This window comes from Nycticebus coucang, chromosome 6 (genome assembly GCF_027406575.1).
Source record: "Nycticebus coucang isolate mNycCou1 chromosome 6, mNycCou1.pri, whole genome shotgun sequence".
In the NCBI taxonomy this organism is placed as follows: domain Eukaryota; kingdom Metazoa; phylum Chordata; class Mammalia; order Primates; family Lorisidae; genus Nycticebus; species Nycticebus coucang.
In genome coordinates, this window is record NC_069785.1 from 25,601,737 (window position 1) to 25,618,201 (window position 16,465).

Consider the following 16,465-nt stretch of genomic DNA (forward strand, 5'->3'; position numbering starts at 1 on the left):
GACCACACCTATGGAGCACATTGCAAATACAAGTTGGATCTATCAGGTGTAGAACACAAATGTCTTAATGCTATAACTGGGTAAATGAGGCGAAAGCTATGTTGATTAGTAGGATGTAAGCACTCCAATTTGTACAAATAATCAACACATTGAATCCCATAATGGCATAAATGTATTTATGATCTATGTACAAATGACTTAATTTAAAAAACATATAAATTATCAAAGTCACTTTTTTAAACAAGGTAGTGGTTATTTTTTCAATTTATTTATGTCAGTTGTGTCAAACTCTGATCTTACATACCAATTCCTATTGCTATTATGGTACTGATTTTGTGGTTATGAGGTCAAATTTCCCTTGCTTTGCTACACTACCATAAAAGCAATTTTTATTGAGCATTTACACGTTGCTATAACTGTTTATCTTGGTCATTTTTGTGTGAATGATTGGCTTCTTAAGAGCAACAACAGCATCTAAAATAACATTTGTATGAACAATAACACAAACATTTCTTGAATAAATGAAATGATAAACTACTTTATAAATTGCTCTTAATTTCATCTAATAAAATCATAGTTAATATTTATCGAGTGGCAAGAATAGGTGAGACACCTTTAGTAACTTACTAAGTCTTCACAGCATCACTTTGAGACAGATACCATTACTGCAAATATGCAGATAAACAGGTGAACCACTAAGACATTAAAGACTGTTCTCAAGCCAAACAAATAATAAGTGGAAGAGCCAAGAATTGAAGTCACACGGCCTAACCCCAGAGGACACTAGTTAATTATTGCCCTGGGCTAATGTACTAGGACATGTATCTCACACGGCCTTACCTACACAGGGAAGGCAAAATGATGAATGGAGGTAACTACCTGAATTATTCCTTAAAACCTTTTCGGATCAGGGAAAAGGAGACTATTAAAGCCCCTTGACATGTGACTGTTTAAATGTCCATAGTAGATCCCTATAAATGTCCACAAAATAGCGATAGGTAGAGTGTTTTTAAATGCCACAAAAGCAATGGTTGGAGAAAGAAATTGACTCTAAGAATTTTTTTTAATTAAATCATAGCTGTGTATATTAATGCAATCATGGGGCACCATACACTGGTTTTATATACAATTTGACATATTTTCATCACACTGATTAACATAGTCTTCCTGGTATTTTCTTAGTTATTGTGTTAAGACATTTATATTCTACATTTAGTAAGTTTCATATGTACCCTTGTAAGATGCATCATAGGTGTGGTCCTACCAATCACCCTCCCTCTCTTTCCCGTTTCCCCATATTCTTAGAATAAAATTCTTAACTTTCATATGAAAGCTATAAATTCATTTCATAGGAGGGCTGAGTACATTGGATACTTTTTCTTCCATTCTTGAGATACTTTGCTAAGAAGCGTATGTTCCAGCTCCATCCATGTAAACATGAAAGAGGTAAAGTCTTTAAGAAATATGATTCCTAAAATCAAGGATCCCATAAAAAGGACCAGAACATCATCAGTTTATCATACTATTGTTGCTTAGCCAATATCCCAAAGGAAACATTAGTTTTTTATATTTTATAGATGCCTCACTTTAAAAAATCGTCAGAAACCTAAAAGATTTTTGTTTAGTGTCATTTTAAAAATGATTAAATTCCTGAAAATAGTCCAATTTCAAAAATAAGGAATGATTTGTTTTTGTCACAGCAATGGTACTCTAATTTTTCAAAAATTTCTCCATCAATGATGAGACTTCAAAAATTATCCCAAAAAGAGGAAAGGAGAGGAGGGAGGGGGATTGGGAAACTCTCACCGGAAGGACACCTTGTGTACAACTGTCCCAACTACAGCTTGAACTTTACCTTCAAAGCAATGTAACCTAATTGGGCGGTGCCTGTAGCTCAGTTGGTGAGGCGCTGGCCCCATATACCGAGGGTGGCGGGTTCAAACCCGGCTCCGGCCAAACTGCAACCAAAAAATAGCCGGGCGTTGTGGCGGGCGCCTGTCGTCCCAGCTACTCGGGAGGCTGAGGCAAGAGAATCGCTTAAGCCCAGGAGTTGGAGGTTGCTATGACCTTTGTGATGCCACGGCACTCTACCGAGGGCCATAAAGTGAAACTCTGTCTCTACAAATAAAAAAAAAAAAAAAAAGAAAAAAAAAACAATGTAACCTAATCATTTGTGCCTTCGTATTAATCTGAATTTAAAAAAATCCTAATAAATTTCAAAAAATAAAGTATTCAACTCTTTTAAAAAAAAGAATTATCTCAAAGTTTGTGATAATTACAATGCTCCTACTCACTGGTAAGTATAAGAGTAGGTTTATAGAAATCAATTATTTATTATGACTTGTCTTTTATCTTTTTAAGATTAAAATTCAGGGATGGTGTCTCACAACTGTAATCCCAGCGCTCTGGGAGGTCGATGTGGGTGGATTGTTTGAGCTCAGGAGTTTGAGACCAACCTGAGCAAGAAAGAGAGCCAGTCTCTAAAAAAAAGCCAGGCATTGTAGTGGGTGCCTATCATCCCTTCTACGTGGGAGACTGAGGCAAAAGGGTCGCTTGAGCTCAAGAGTTGGAGGTTGCTGTGAGCTATGACAGTACAGCACTCTACCAAGGGCCACAAAGTGAGACTTTTATCTCAAAAAAAAAAAAATCAAATTCAGTGTTAAACTACAGCAGATGTTTTGATGTTTTCTCTGATGTAACTACACCAATTTGTAAGGTGTCGTGTATAGCACGTCATCATTATGAAATCACCTCTACCTACTTTATTTGGAGGCATGCATTCCTGTTGTTATGAGACCTTAATATTTATCCCCTGAAGATTTATTTCTAGGTCTGTATCAATAAGAAATGCAACATGTTTTTATTTCTTTAGGGCATTTCTTATTTCATTATTTTCTTTCAAGCATATGATAAACTTCATTATTATTGTTCTGTGATAGCCATTTTCCTATTGTCTCTTTGTTAATATAGCATATTCTGGCAGCTCCACAGTTCTCAAACATTTAATGATTTTAAGACATCCAGTTAAACCTTATGATATTTTACTCACCTCCCAAAATAAAATACACCCATCGGTGTGGTGTTTAACTGGACAGGGTGTGAATATGGTTCATAGCTTTCCAGAACTCAGTGGAAGCCAAAGAGCTAAAAATGCGCTTGGATTTTTTCCATTTGAAAAATTGTATACTACAATTAACTGCCTATTTATACCTAGTATTTCTTTAATGAGAAAGAATAATAGGTGTTTATGTATTTTTATAGCATTCCCATTGGTAATAGGGAAGAGAATAAATCATCACAATATCAAATTTTGAAGCAGAAAGATGCAGAAAAATGAGCATTGAGTGGGAATGAGGAGGAAAAAAATAATTTTAGTTTTTCTAATCTAAATGCTAAGAAGTTCATGTGTGGAAAACTGAATATTTATATATCCTGAATATTTATATTAAATGTTTCTGTGAGAAATAAAAATGCACGATGCTAAAGGCTTCAGAGAAATAGAAAAGTGCGTAAGAAAACTCCTTTCCTAGACTCCCGGATTCACTGTTTCAGAGGTTGAATTCTGAACTCAAATAACTAAAATACCAATAGAATTGGTGAAACTGATAAGTGAAACTGATAACCATTCTTCCCTTCAACCTTGAGATCTGTATGTAGATGAGAAGCAGGGAAAAGCTACAGAAAAGCATCCGAAGGTTCCAAGGAAAGGAAAGTTCATCCTGCTTGGGAAGAACTCAAGGTAGTAGGCATGTGGTGTGTGTTCACCTTCAAAAAGCTGGAAAGAGGAAAGCAATCACAGAGAGAAGAAAGTTCAAAAAGCAATAGAAAGTGGAGAAAAAGACATGCTTCATGAGAGAGAAGTTTGCTAAATTTAACTAATAATCTCAAATGCATGAAGGAGTTATTTACTGCAAAACGTTAATAGCATTCACTTTATAGATAATAGAAGGCTAAAATACTTTAATAAATTATAAGTTATTAAGCAAATTTATAATGCATTCAGGAAGTAGTGGGAGAGTCACATCTAGCATGTAGACCTGGACGTAGTGATTTGGGCATTATTTATGCAGAAATGGGAGATATATGTAGAGAAAAATCCATAAAGAAAGAAGAAAGCGTTTCAAAAGGGGAGCGAGAAGGGCTGAGGAAAGAGTCATGGCTTTTCTCTGTTAAGTTTACGTCTTACTTGGTTTACCTATTTTTGTTTATGTGGCTCACCTATTTTACAGGAAAGAATTTAGTACAAAAAGATACAAAAGAAAGCAAAAATAATTATGAGAGCAGTCGGAGAAGGTGATATTAGAAAAACACACATCATGGCCAAATTGGCAAAGGATGTAATAGTTGAGAGATGTCATTAGTGGCCCTCAAGAAAGCATATTTTCAAGAATGATGGGAGAAGAAACACAATTATGTGTGTAAAAGAGCAATCTGCAAATAGAAGGTAGTTGTCCTGGTATTTTGGTAGTTCAAAAAAAAGTAGTAGAAGAAATGGAAGTATTTTTAGATTAGAAGATGTCTTCATCTTTTTGTAGATAAATGGAGATGATCTGATGGAGTGAGCCTGTGATGCAAGGAAAGGTGACATTTCATAGGGAAGAGAAAAGCAGATGTGACAGGAGCACCGGGAGACGGTCCAGCAGCTCGTAAAGGAGGAGGAGAAAAGATCTGAATCAGAAATATACAGACATATTTTTACTAATGAAGAATAGGACAGGGCAATATACTTTACGTGCCTTTGATTTTAAGACTAGAAATGAGATAGATTCTATCTACATGTAATGAGAACAAATATACATTTGGGCTCTAAAGGGTGTAAAAAGTTTTTGAACACACTCTGATGGAAAATTTAGTGGGCAATAAAAAATTTCTAAAAAATAAAAGTAATTGTTCTAATGTGGATCAAGGTGCAACAAGTTCCCATCCTTTTATAGTGGACTTTCTATGCAGGGTTAATAGTGTTCATTAACACAGCTGTCCCGCTTGTGCACAAAGTGTAGCTCATAGAAAGCAGAGAACTTTCCAGGCAATGTTGTTGATAGCCGGTGTGGAGATGTGAATTAAATTGAGAAGAATATTATTGACTCTATAATGCTTAGGTTTCTTTACACGGTTGAGTATGATAAAGATTCCAGTTAAACAAAACACGTATTGTTTAATAATGTATTGAATGAAGCAATATATCAAATAAATATAGGTTTTAAGTAACATATACAGGCTTTGTAATTGTGTGATATTGCAGGACATAGAAATATTTGATTTTAGAGTTTTTGATTGTACTTTTAAGGTACAAAAGTATGCATTTTGGAAAGTGTATCAAAGCAATGACAGCTTCTTAATAACAAACAGAAATGGGCTTGTGTCCGTAGCTCAGTGATTAGGGTACCGGCCATATACACAGGGGCTGGCGGGTTTGAACCCAGCCTGGGCCTACTAAAAAACAACAATGACAACTGCAACAAAAAAAATAGCCAGGTGTTGTGGCGGATGCCTGTAGACCCAGCTACTTAGGAGGATGAGGCAAGAGAATTGCTGAAGCCCAAGAGTTTGAGGTTGCTGTGAGCTGTGACACCACAGTACTCTATTGAGGGTGACATAGTAAGACTCTGTCTCACAAAAAAAAAAAACAGAAATGGTTTCATTGGAAATTGCCTGACAAAATCAAGCATTTTAGTTATACCAACCTTTCTGAAGCAACCTTTTATTGTTAAAATAGAGATAATTTATCTTTTAATTCAGGAATAATTCTAGCCCATTTTAAGCTTCTATAGTCTTTCATAACAATAAAAGGTAGTTTTCTGAATTAATAGTACTTAAAATGAATATTTCTTTATCTTTATCCTATTGCATTTTTATAGCAAAGAACATTTAAAACAGTTATCTTTGGTGAATTATACAAAATTAGTATTTTACCATTCCAGAATTCACACACATTTTGGTCTTCATTCAAGATACTTGAGAGCAGCATGAAATTAAATTCTTAGCAATAGACGACTACTTCAAAATGGTGGGGAATCCAGGAAAAAAAAATAGACTTGAACAAACTGCATGAAATAACAACTTAGAACAAATTACATGAAATAATTTAATAAACAACCAGTGTGAAACTTTAGTGATGTAATCTTGGAAAAAGTAATTTTGGTAAGGAGAAGATGCAAGCCATAAAGCTTAGGTCTAATAAACTTAGTAAAAGCTTATATTTAAAAGTCCACATATGACATGTGAATTTCACCTTGGCATTGAGCAAATAAAGACGCAAACAAGCAAGTAAGCAGAAGAACTTAAAATGCTGTAAGAATTAGCTCTCAAAATGGAGAATCTACTTTTTTTTTTATTCATGTAACCAATACTTACTTAGTGTCTGCTATAAATCAGACAGCACGCTAGCCTGGAAGCCACAAAACTCAACAAGTCAGGAATTGCTCATGGTGAAATAAAGGAGAAAGACAAAGGAAAAGAAGCATTTGTGAATTTCTGTTTAGATTCTCATTTACCTCTACTTGTGATATTTAAACTTACTTGTATATGCAAAATATAGTACAGTTGGGAAGTAAAATACTAGAATGTTTAAAACCGAGATACTAGAATGAGCAACACAGTATAGAAATTATGCAGTTCAGCAATTAACAATCTGGGCTCAACTCCCAGCTCCTTCAGTAACTAGTTGTAAGAGACTTTAGATTTCTTACCTGTAAAATACTGTAATGACACCCCAAAAACCTACAGGGTAAGAGACATTATTTAGAAAATATTCATCTGACAAGGGGTTAAAATCCAAAATATGTGAGGAACTCCAAACAATTCAATAGCAAGAAAACAAACAATCCTCTTTTTAAAATGGGCTGAAGACCTGATTAGACATTTTTCAAAAGCAGAAATAGCCAACAAGTATATATTTAAAAAAAATTCTCAGCATTACTGATCTCAGAAATTCAAAGTGAAAACTACAATGAGATATTAGGACTGTCTTCAAAAACACAAAAATAACAAGTGTTGGCAATGACGTGGAAAAAGGATGTTCCCTTTGGTAGAAATGTAAATTAATGCAGCCATTAAGGAAAACAGTATGAAGCTGTAAAAATACAGCTACTGCGTGGCTCAGCAATCCCACTGCTGAGCAGGTCTCCAAACGAAATGAAATCAGAATGTCAAAGAGATACTCCCACAGTTCTCATAGCATTATTCACAGGAGCCAAGATACAGAATCATCTTAAACATTTCATTGATAAAGAGGTATATAAACACAATGGAATACTATTAAGCCATAAAAAAGAAGAAAAATCCTTTCATTTGTGACAAGAAGAATGAATATGAAGGGCATAATGTTAAATGAAATAGGTCAAGTACAGAAAGTCAAAGTACATGATCTCACTTATCTGCGGAATCTAAAACCGTCTCATAAAATTGGACAATATGGTGGTCATCACCAAGGACTGGGGGTGGTGAGGGAAGGAGTTGAGATGTTGGTCAAGGATACAAAATTTCAGTTACACAGAAGGAATAATTTCAAGAGTTATTGTATAACACGATGGCTGTAGTTAACAATATATTGTATGCTGAAAAATGGTAAGGGTGGTAATTAAGTGTTCTTATCACAAACACGGTATGTATGGGAAGTAAACGTTTATGTAGACATATCAAATTGGTAATTAAAGTATTTGTTTGAAACCTCTGTGATCTATTTAGACTAGGTATACATTTCATTAATATCAGCATAAAGATCAAATTAAAACCATGGCATTAGAGAAAATATTTTAAGGGGAACATTTGATAATGTGCACAGTGAAATTTGATAATGTGCGCATTTGATAATGTGCATAACGAAATTCTTTATAAAGCATTCAGTCAGTTCCAGGCACTGTTTGAAGCATTTTGTTTGTATTCTCTCATTTAATACAGCAATTCTATTACCCTCCTTTTACAGGTGATAAGACTGAAATTCAAAAGTAATAAGACACTTGCCCCAAGTTTCACAGCTAGTTGAGTGGTAAGGCTGGGATTTGAACACGGTGTGTGTCTCCAGTGGATAGATGAGAGGAGTCTCGAGATGAAACCATGGGACAATTGAGAAGCGGCAATCATCAAATATTAAAAAGGGGGTAAAGGAGGGAGCAGAAAAGTATGAGGTGGAGTGGACAAAAGGAAAGCAGGACAAAGAGATGTCACAGGAGGGATTAAATTTTTCAGGGGGTTATCCACATTAAATTCTTCCAAGAGATAAACATAGCTAAGAAGTCTCTCCAGGAATCTGTCAAAGGGGAGAACACGAGACTACAAATTTGGAGGGATGTGAGTATTTGAAAACAGGCCTATTGCCCAGACTATTACTCGTGATGTTAAGGCACGTGACACCTACAGAAAGAATAAACTAATACATCAAGTAAAGAATGCATTTCGATCGTAGGGAGGCAGTGAGAGAAGGCGAGAGCTCTGACGATGAAGGTGAGGAGTTGTTAAGCACCCCATTCTGAAGGTCCTTAGAATTTTTGATCTCTTTATAAAAATAACTGCTAAGTAATTACTACTTTGTTAACAGACATATCACTTTATCATTTCAGAAAGACACACTCCCTGCAAAGAAATCAGATCTGTTCTAAAGGATTTGGTGAGAATCTGTGATAAATAATATTAATAAATTTTAATCCCTCATGTTGGCAACTCAAAAGTCTGGTAAGAACAAAGATTTAGTAAATCTTTCTATCTAGATATTTTTTAGATGACGGGTAAGTTTACACATGGTAAAATGCACAGATCTTTTTTTTTTTTTTTTTTGTAGAGACAGAGTCTCACACTTTATGGCCCTCGGTAGAGTGCCGTGGCCTCACATATAAAATGCACAGATCTTAAGCATATCATTTGATTTGTTCTTATTGTATCCAAGATATTGATTTATTCACACTGAGGTCAATCTAATGATTATTTGAAATTATTTATCCACTATGACTTCGACTCTCAGACCTCCCCACAAAGAAGAAAAAAGTCAATAAACCATCAATTTTTTTTTTAGGAACAGAATGATTAGCTCTCTGAAATCTGTGAGTGCTACAATAATGTAAGATGCTGAGATAACATAGATCTTAATCACTTGTATAATAAAACTTTCTCCTAAAGAATTATGCAAAAACTACATTAACAAACTTTTTGATGAAAACATCTAAAAGTGATAAATATCTCAGGAGGAAACAAAACAGCTAAATATCCCAAGAAAGAAAAAAGAAAGCCCCTTTTGATTTACTGATGCATTGTTAAGTAAATTTAGTGTCTTCTTACCATTGAACCATTTTTAAAGGTTTTCTAACAGACCATTACGTTGCTATTATTTGTCTCTTTGAACTTACATGGTGGACTATGAGAATGAGATGTTTCCAGTGACTTCACCCGTGTTGTGCCATGATTAATCATCATGAATACAAGTTAAGATCAAGCCATGGGAAACTTGTCTTCTCCCATCTAATTTGATTAATGAGTTTTATGGCTGAGATGATTTGTGAAGGAAAAGCTAAAAGTACTTGAGGCTAAGTCCAATTGTGGCATATCTCACAAAAATTTTCAGGGAAATAGAAACAATCTTAAACATAAAAAGTCCATAGGTACAAAGTGACAAGTTCACTTTTTGTTATATATAGTTACCTCCAAGTTCTTAGAAGTTCTTATATATATAACAAAATATTGCAATATTCTCTATACCTTGAAAATATAAAATAAATCAATACTTGACTACTTTTTTTGTTGATCACTACCAACATACCAGATACCCAGTGAAAGATTCATGCTCCTTGAAATTAATTTCATTAAAAGCCCAAAAGGGTCAATCTTTCAGAAGTAATTAGGGTGGCTGGAATATTGACATTGTCAGTCATAGGACAATAAAGTTCCTTATTTAAATAACTGTACAGTTGCATTTATAACATTAATTAATTAGAAAATGGTCAATGACAGCATTTTGGATCTTAATGACTCACTGAAAAATAAAATAATCTCTTAAAAGTCAATTGAAAATAAAGAGCAACTTTGGCAATTTTTAAAATGTCAAGCTACAAATAAACCAAATTATTTTTGTCATGTCGTGAACAAAATCTTTATTAGCATTAGGACTTTCTCACTTTTTAAATTATGACAATAGGGCAGCACCTGTGGCTCAGTAGGTAGGGCGCCAGCCCCATATACTGAGGGTGATGGGTTTGAGCCCGCCCCTGGCCAAAGAGCAACAAAAAAATAGCTGGGCGTTGTGGTAGGCACCTGTAGTCCCAGCTACTCAGGAGGCTGAGGCAAGAGAATCGCCTAAGCCCAAGAGCTGGAGGTTGCTGTGAGCTGTGACGTCATGGCACTCTACCAAGGGGGACAAAGTGAAACTCTGCCTCAAAAATAAATAAATAAATAATAAAATATGACAATAAACCCTCACTTCCAGGGATAAGATAACTTACTGACTTAAATTTATAATTTTAAAATATATTCTTTATAGTTTAAATATTGAATCTCTTTGACATTTACTTCTGTGAAAGGTTTTCTTCTTCAAACTTCCTCACTTATAAATTTTCTAATTGACATTTATGTATATTAAAATTTAACATTTTACTTTTAGCATTCACAAAAATGCATCTTCTATGATCTCATTTACACAGAACCAAAACAGGAAAGCTAAAATATATTACTGGTGGCTGATACATCCTCCCTTAGGCCTTGTACTCTAATACCTATATAACTGTCCATAAATAATAACCACTGTATTAGTTTTCTGGGATGGCCATAACAAACTATCACAAAGTTGGATTGCTCAGAGCAATAGAAATTTATTGTTTCACAGTTCTTCAGACTAGAAGTACAAAACCAAGGGTTGGCCCAGGCCCTTGCCAAAGATGCTAATGGGGAGGAAGGCTCTAGGGGAGAATTCTGCCTTGCCTTTTGCTAGCTTCTGGCGGTTGCAATTCTTAGCATCCCTTTAGCATGGGGTGTGTTCCTTGTGCCTGTGTCCAAATTTTCTCCTCTTATAAAGACACCAGTCTTTGAATTAGGACGCATGCTAATCACCTATGGCCTGACCTTAACCTGATTACATCTGCAAAGGCCCCATGTCCAAATAGAACACATTCACAGCACTGGGCATCAGCACTTGAACATATGTTTTTGGGGGACACAATTCATCCACCACCTATAGTAACTAGTCCTAAAATCTAAATCTTTTCCATCAATTCAAAGCATTACCTTAAAAATTATTTATTAACATGTTCATTTTCCCACTTTTACTCATAAAATATTAATTTTCATTCAAATAACTAGTCCATCATATTTCATGGAAGAAAATAGCTCCATAACATAAAAATGTTAGTCAACTTTTTATAACTTCAATAAACTCAAACTTCAGATATTTTACTCTTACTAATGTGTCACTAAAACATAAGTCTAAGCTGAGGGAGGTAGTTACCTCTATTGGTTGTTCATTGTCAGTTACAGATTAAACACTTTGTACCGTTCTTCTCCACTTCTCAGTGTTGTACTCGACTAGTTTTAAATTTTTCTTTAAAAAACAAGAAAACGATTGGGCGGCACCTGTGGCTCAGTCGGTAAGGCGCCGGCCCCATATACCGAGGGTGGCGGGTTCAAACCCAGCCCCGGCCAAACTGCAACCAAAAAATAGCTGGGCGTTGTGGCGGACGCCTGTAGTCCCGGCTACTCGGGAGGCTGAGGCAAGAGAATCGCTTAAGCCCAGGAGTTGGAGGTTGCTGTGAGCTGTGTGAGGCCACGGCACTCTACCGAGGGCCATAAAGTGAGACTCTGTCTCTACAAAAAAATTAAAAAAAAAAACAAGAAAATGATCATTTATTTTATAATTTCTTCTATTTAGTAACTAAAGGGGTTTTCTTTTTTTATTTCAGGTTAATACCAGGGTACAAGCAATTAGGATACAATGTTTGCATTTGTCAGGGAAAGCTCCTGTTGTAGTTGTGTCCAGCCTCCAGGAGGGGCGCTATATACTCCCACATTGTCCCCTTTAGGGGGGAGCACTCATTTCCCCATCTTTTAGCCAAACGAAATAGCATCAACATTTAAATTCGTGCCTACCTGAGGATAGGTTATGACAGCTTCTTTTTATGATTTTAACTTACATACTCCCATTAACCATGAGTAGGACCATCTTTCATATATTTGTCATTCGTGTTTACTCTTTGGTGAACTTCCTATTCACCACATTTGCATATGTTCTGTTCCCTCTCCCCCCAACATGAATTGAATTCAGATTTCCTCTTGTGCAGGAGTGTGTTAGTTCACCTACTGGCTTCAAATTAGTATTGAGTACGTTGGATACTTGCTTTTCCATTCTTGTGACACTTGACTTAGAAGAATGTGTTTCAACTCCATCCAGGTTAATACAAAAATGTAAAGTCTCCATCTTTTTATGGCTTAATAGTATTTCATGGTATATATGGAACAGTTTGTTAATCTACTCCTGGGTTGGTGGGCATTTAGGTTGTTTCCACATCTTGGTGATTGTAAAGTGAATAGTGATAAGCAATTTAGAGCAAATGTTCTTATGATAAAATTATTATTTTTTCTTCCAGGTAGATGCCTGGTAATGGGACTGTGGGATCAAATGGAAGGTGTATTTTGAATTTTTTGAGGATTCTACATACTTCTTTTCAAGGAAGAAAATATTTTCTTTTTTGTATACTTTATATCAGATAAAATTTAAACATCAACTCAAAGCTTTAAATTTTTGGCACAAAATAAAATGTCCTTATGATATCTGTTTAATGCCAGACTTTATTTATCCACATAAAACTGTGGATATATAAAACTAATTTGTAAAAACTTTATAGAATTTATAAGTAGTTATATATTATTGTACAGCATGCATACTTTTTAAAAGCAAGAAAGGATATTGTGTTAGAGGAGAAATTAAAGTACAAAAGTGAAAATGTATACAGAACTGTATGAAATATAACTGCTGTGTTAATTATTGCTTTGAATGTAGTTTTTTGATGGGCTACAAATTTTGCTTTTAGTTTCTGAAGTCAATGCAAAGAAAGACACAAACTGTACAGTGAGTACTTTATAAAAATATTTATTGAAAAACTCATATTTATTTCTGACAATAAGACTTGAGGAATACCTCTCTTTTTTGGTGATCATAATCTTAACAAAATGATGATAGAATTAACACAGGCATACATTTTCAGGTGTTACAATTACATCACAGTAATATCTTTTGCATGAATTTCAAAAAAAAAAAATAATTGCTCTCAATTCAGATGTCTGTGACCAAAAGACTGCAACCCACAAAGAAATCTCCTTGGAAGACTGGCATAATGCAAAGATAAAATTAAAAGTGTCTATAAATGATTGGAAGAGCTAAATGTTAAACTTGAAAGTTTTTCGACATATTTTGCCACAAAACCAAACTGTAAGTAAGAAGTTTTGAAATGCATATTTAATTCTATCTTGTAAATTAAAGGCAGCTTCTATGGTTTACCAAGTAACATACTTTTACCAAAGTTGAAAACTTATACAACCAAATAATAAATATATCCAACTGAATACAAGTTGAATATCCCTTATCTTAAATTCTTGGGATCAGAAGTGTTTCATAGCATGCTTTCTCTCATAACTTTACAATATTTGCATACATGTAGTGTGATATCTTGGGAATGGGACAAGTCTAAACGAGAAATTCATTTAGGTTTCACATGTACCTTATATACATAGCATGAGAGTAATTTTATACAATATTTTAAATAATTTTGAGCAAAGAGCAAAATTTTGACTGCTTTTTTTTGTGACCTGTCACCTGAGGTCAGGCATGGAATTTTTCACTTGTGCCATCATGTTGGCACTGCAAAGTTTTCAGATTTTCAGGAATTTAAGATTTCCGATTTTCAAAATAGGGACACTCAATCAATAATGCTCTGCCCTGTAAATGGAAAGGAGAAGGTCATCAACAGAGAACATATGCAAATGTGGCAAATAGGAAATTCACCAAAGAGTAAACCTGAATGACAAATACATGAAAGATGGTCATAGTCATGGTTAATGGGGTATGTAAGTTAAAACCATAAAAAGAAGCTGTCTTCACCTACCATCACGTTGGCAAGAATTAAAGTGTTGATGCTATTTCGTTTGGCTAAAGGATAGGGAAATGAGTACTGTTTTATATGAAGCGTGAGAGCATAAAATTGAAAGGTCAATTGGGCTGATCTATGTGACCCAGTGAACTTTTTTGCCCACTCTGAAGAAAACATCACACATATATTGTACAAGAGGACACGTATGAGGCTACAGCATTGTAAGCACAAAATTGCAAATAACTTACATGTCTTTCAATAGAGGTATGGTGAACAGATTATCACCTATCTGCCTATGGCCATACACCCTATCTCATATGATCTCAGGAGCTAAATGTATTAATATTAGGCAACACGGTATATCCCTCAAGAAGAATAAAGAACTATGTTGCACGCTAAAAAGAAAATATTTTAAAGACGTATGTATTTCCAAGTAAACGTATCTGGTTGGTTATAAATTAGTTAAGTGTTGAAGGCCATTTACCATTCTTGTTCTATACTTCCTAAAGCTTCTTTTTTTCTGGCAATAAAGACAAGGCTGTTTTTTAAGTCAAAAACTCTGCAAACATGTTATAATTAAGATTTCTGTACAGCCTGTAGAAGAATGTTTATCTTCCTATTGTTCATAGCACCGAGGAATTATCCAATTCATACAAAAGTGGCATTAATCAAAACATGGTTCATATGACATAAATTAAAGAGAAAGGATGGCGGAACACAAAACTAGTTTATCTCACATCTAGTATTAGGCCTATTACCAACAACTGCCCACGTGGTGGTAAAAGTTTTCTATAACCATCAATGGCTAAAGCTTTGTATCATGTTCTAAAAGTTTATCCCAAAGGCATTTCCGGTCCATGAACTCAAAGGTAAAACTAAAAATGTGTGAATAAATTATGTTATTCTTGCAGATCTGTCTGCATAATGATAAAAAGTTATAAAAGTTATCAATACTAGGATAACTACGCCAAAAGCCTTCCTATTGTTGGTTACAATATATAAATACTCAAGGAGCCTGGCCTGTAAGTGGTGACTTATAGATGAAAAGTCTTTGCTAAGTTTCCACCTAATGGGTACAACGTAGGGCTAAACGGCACACTTCCTAGTTGGAGGTCACAACTACAACTCAAGCTTTACCTGATAAATACAAGCAGTGTAACCTAATTGTACGAACCCTCATGTTAATACAAAATAAATAAAGTTAAGTATTTCCTCTGCAAAAATAAAATAAAATGAATGCTCCTATGAAAGGAATGCAGTATTTCTCTGTTGGATAAATTTGCTCAAGAGAAAGGAAAATGGCTAGCAAAAAATATATATTACTTCTCAGTCAATTCATACCAGCGACAGAAAAATTGGGATGAAGCCCCATCTCCACTATACTATAATCAGGGATACCACTAATGTTTTTAATATCCTGAGAAGCTTTAGACTAATGGTAATAAAACATATATGATCTCCATCTGACATGAAGTGAGTCAGGAAAATGCCTTTGTCACAGAAGATTTCTCACAAAGGATTTGGGAAAAACGATTACAATTAACACACATGATAAAATAGATACCAAGGAGAAAAGCTCTAACTAAAACTATATATATAAGCCTAGACTTTCCCACCAAGAGTTAAAAGCACAGCAAAGTAAAATAAATGGTATGAATAAGATAAAAAAAATAAAGTTTTAAAGCATGAAATTATGTAGCTATTTAATAAGCTGGATGTTTCACAAAATTCCTAGAACTAGAAGTCTTTACAATTTTCCTATAAGATTTTCAACCAAAGGACACATACACGTTTCCATTCTTTCTTTCTTTCTTTATTTATTTTGGTAGTGCGGTCTTGGTTTAAAAATATGGAACGCTTCACGAATTTGCGTGTCATCCTTGCGCAGGGGCCATGCTAAATGTTTCCATTCTTATCACAGGAGTCATCCCAATTCAGAATTTCCATCAGAAGTCTCCTCCTGTGGAATTAAGTAAAAGGTAAATACCATTCATCTAAAAACATACTTTTGCTATGTCTTTGCTCCAAAATCTTACAATGAATGTGCCTTTTGAGTAAGCAGAGAATTTCACTAATGAATGAATGAATTCGTGTCGTAGATCATCATCTACTAACCATGGAACCCAAAAGTATCCATACACCAGAGCACCTGATATCTGAGAAAAACATCCCACATGTGGCATGTCTCAAAATTCAAATGAGAAGTTTTACCTTACTGTTGTTCAACATCCCACTGAAACCAGTAGACTTTATCCATTTCTGCACTTCATTTGAACAGAGTCATTAAGATATATATGAAAGACTCAAATAATTGCTTCAACAAAATAAAAGTAAAAACTTATTTAAATGTGTTGGCAAGGTGTCCCTTCTAATTGTACTCTATTCCCATTAATGAGTGGAGTTTG

At 34.7% G+C, this 16,465-nt stretch overlaps 1 pseudogene; it reads right to left on the bottom strand.

Moving 5' to 3' along the window:
- Nucleotides 1-15,903: 15,903 nt before the first annotated feature.
- Nucleotides 15,904-15,996, bottom strand: LOC128589427 (uncharacterized; annotated as a pseudogene).
- Between the last annotated feature and the right edge of the window lie 469 nt (nucleotides 15,997-16,465).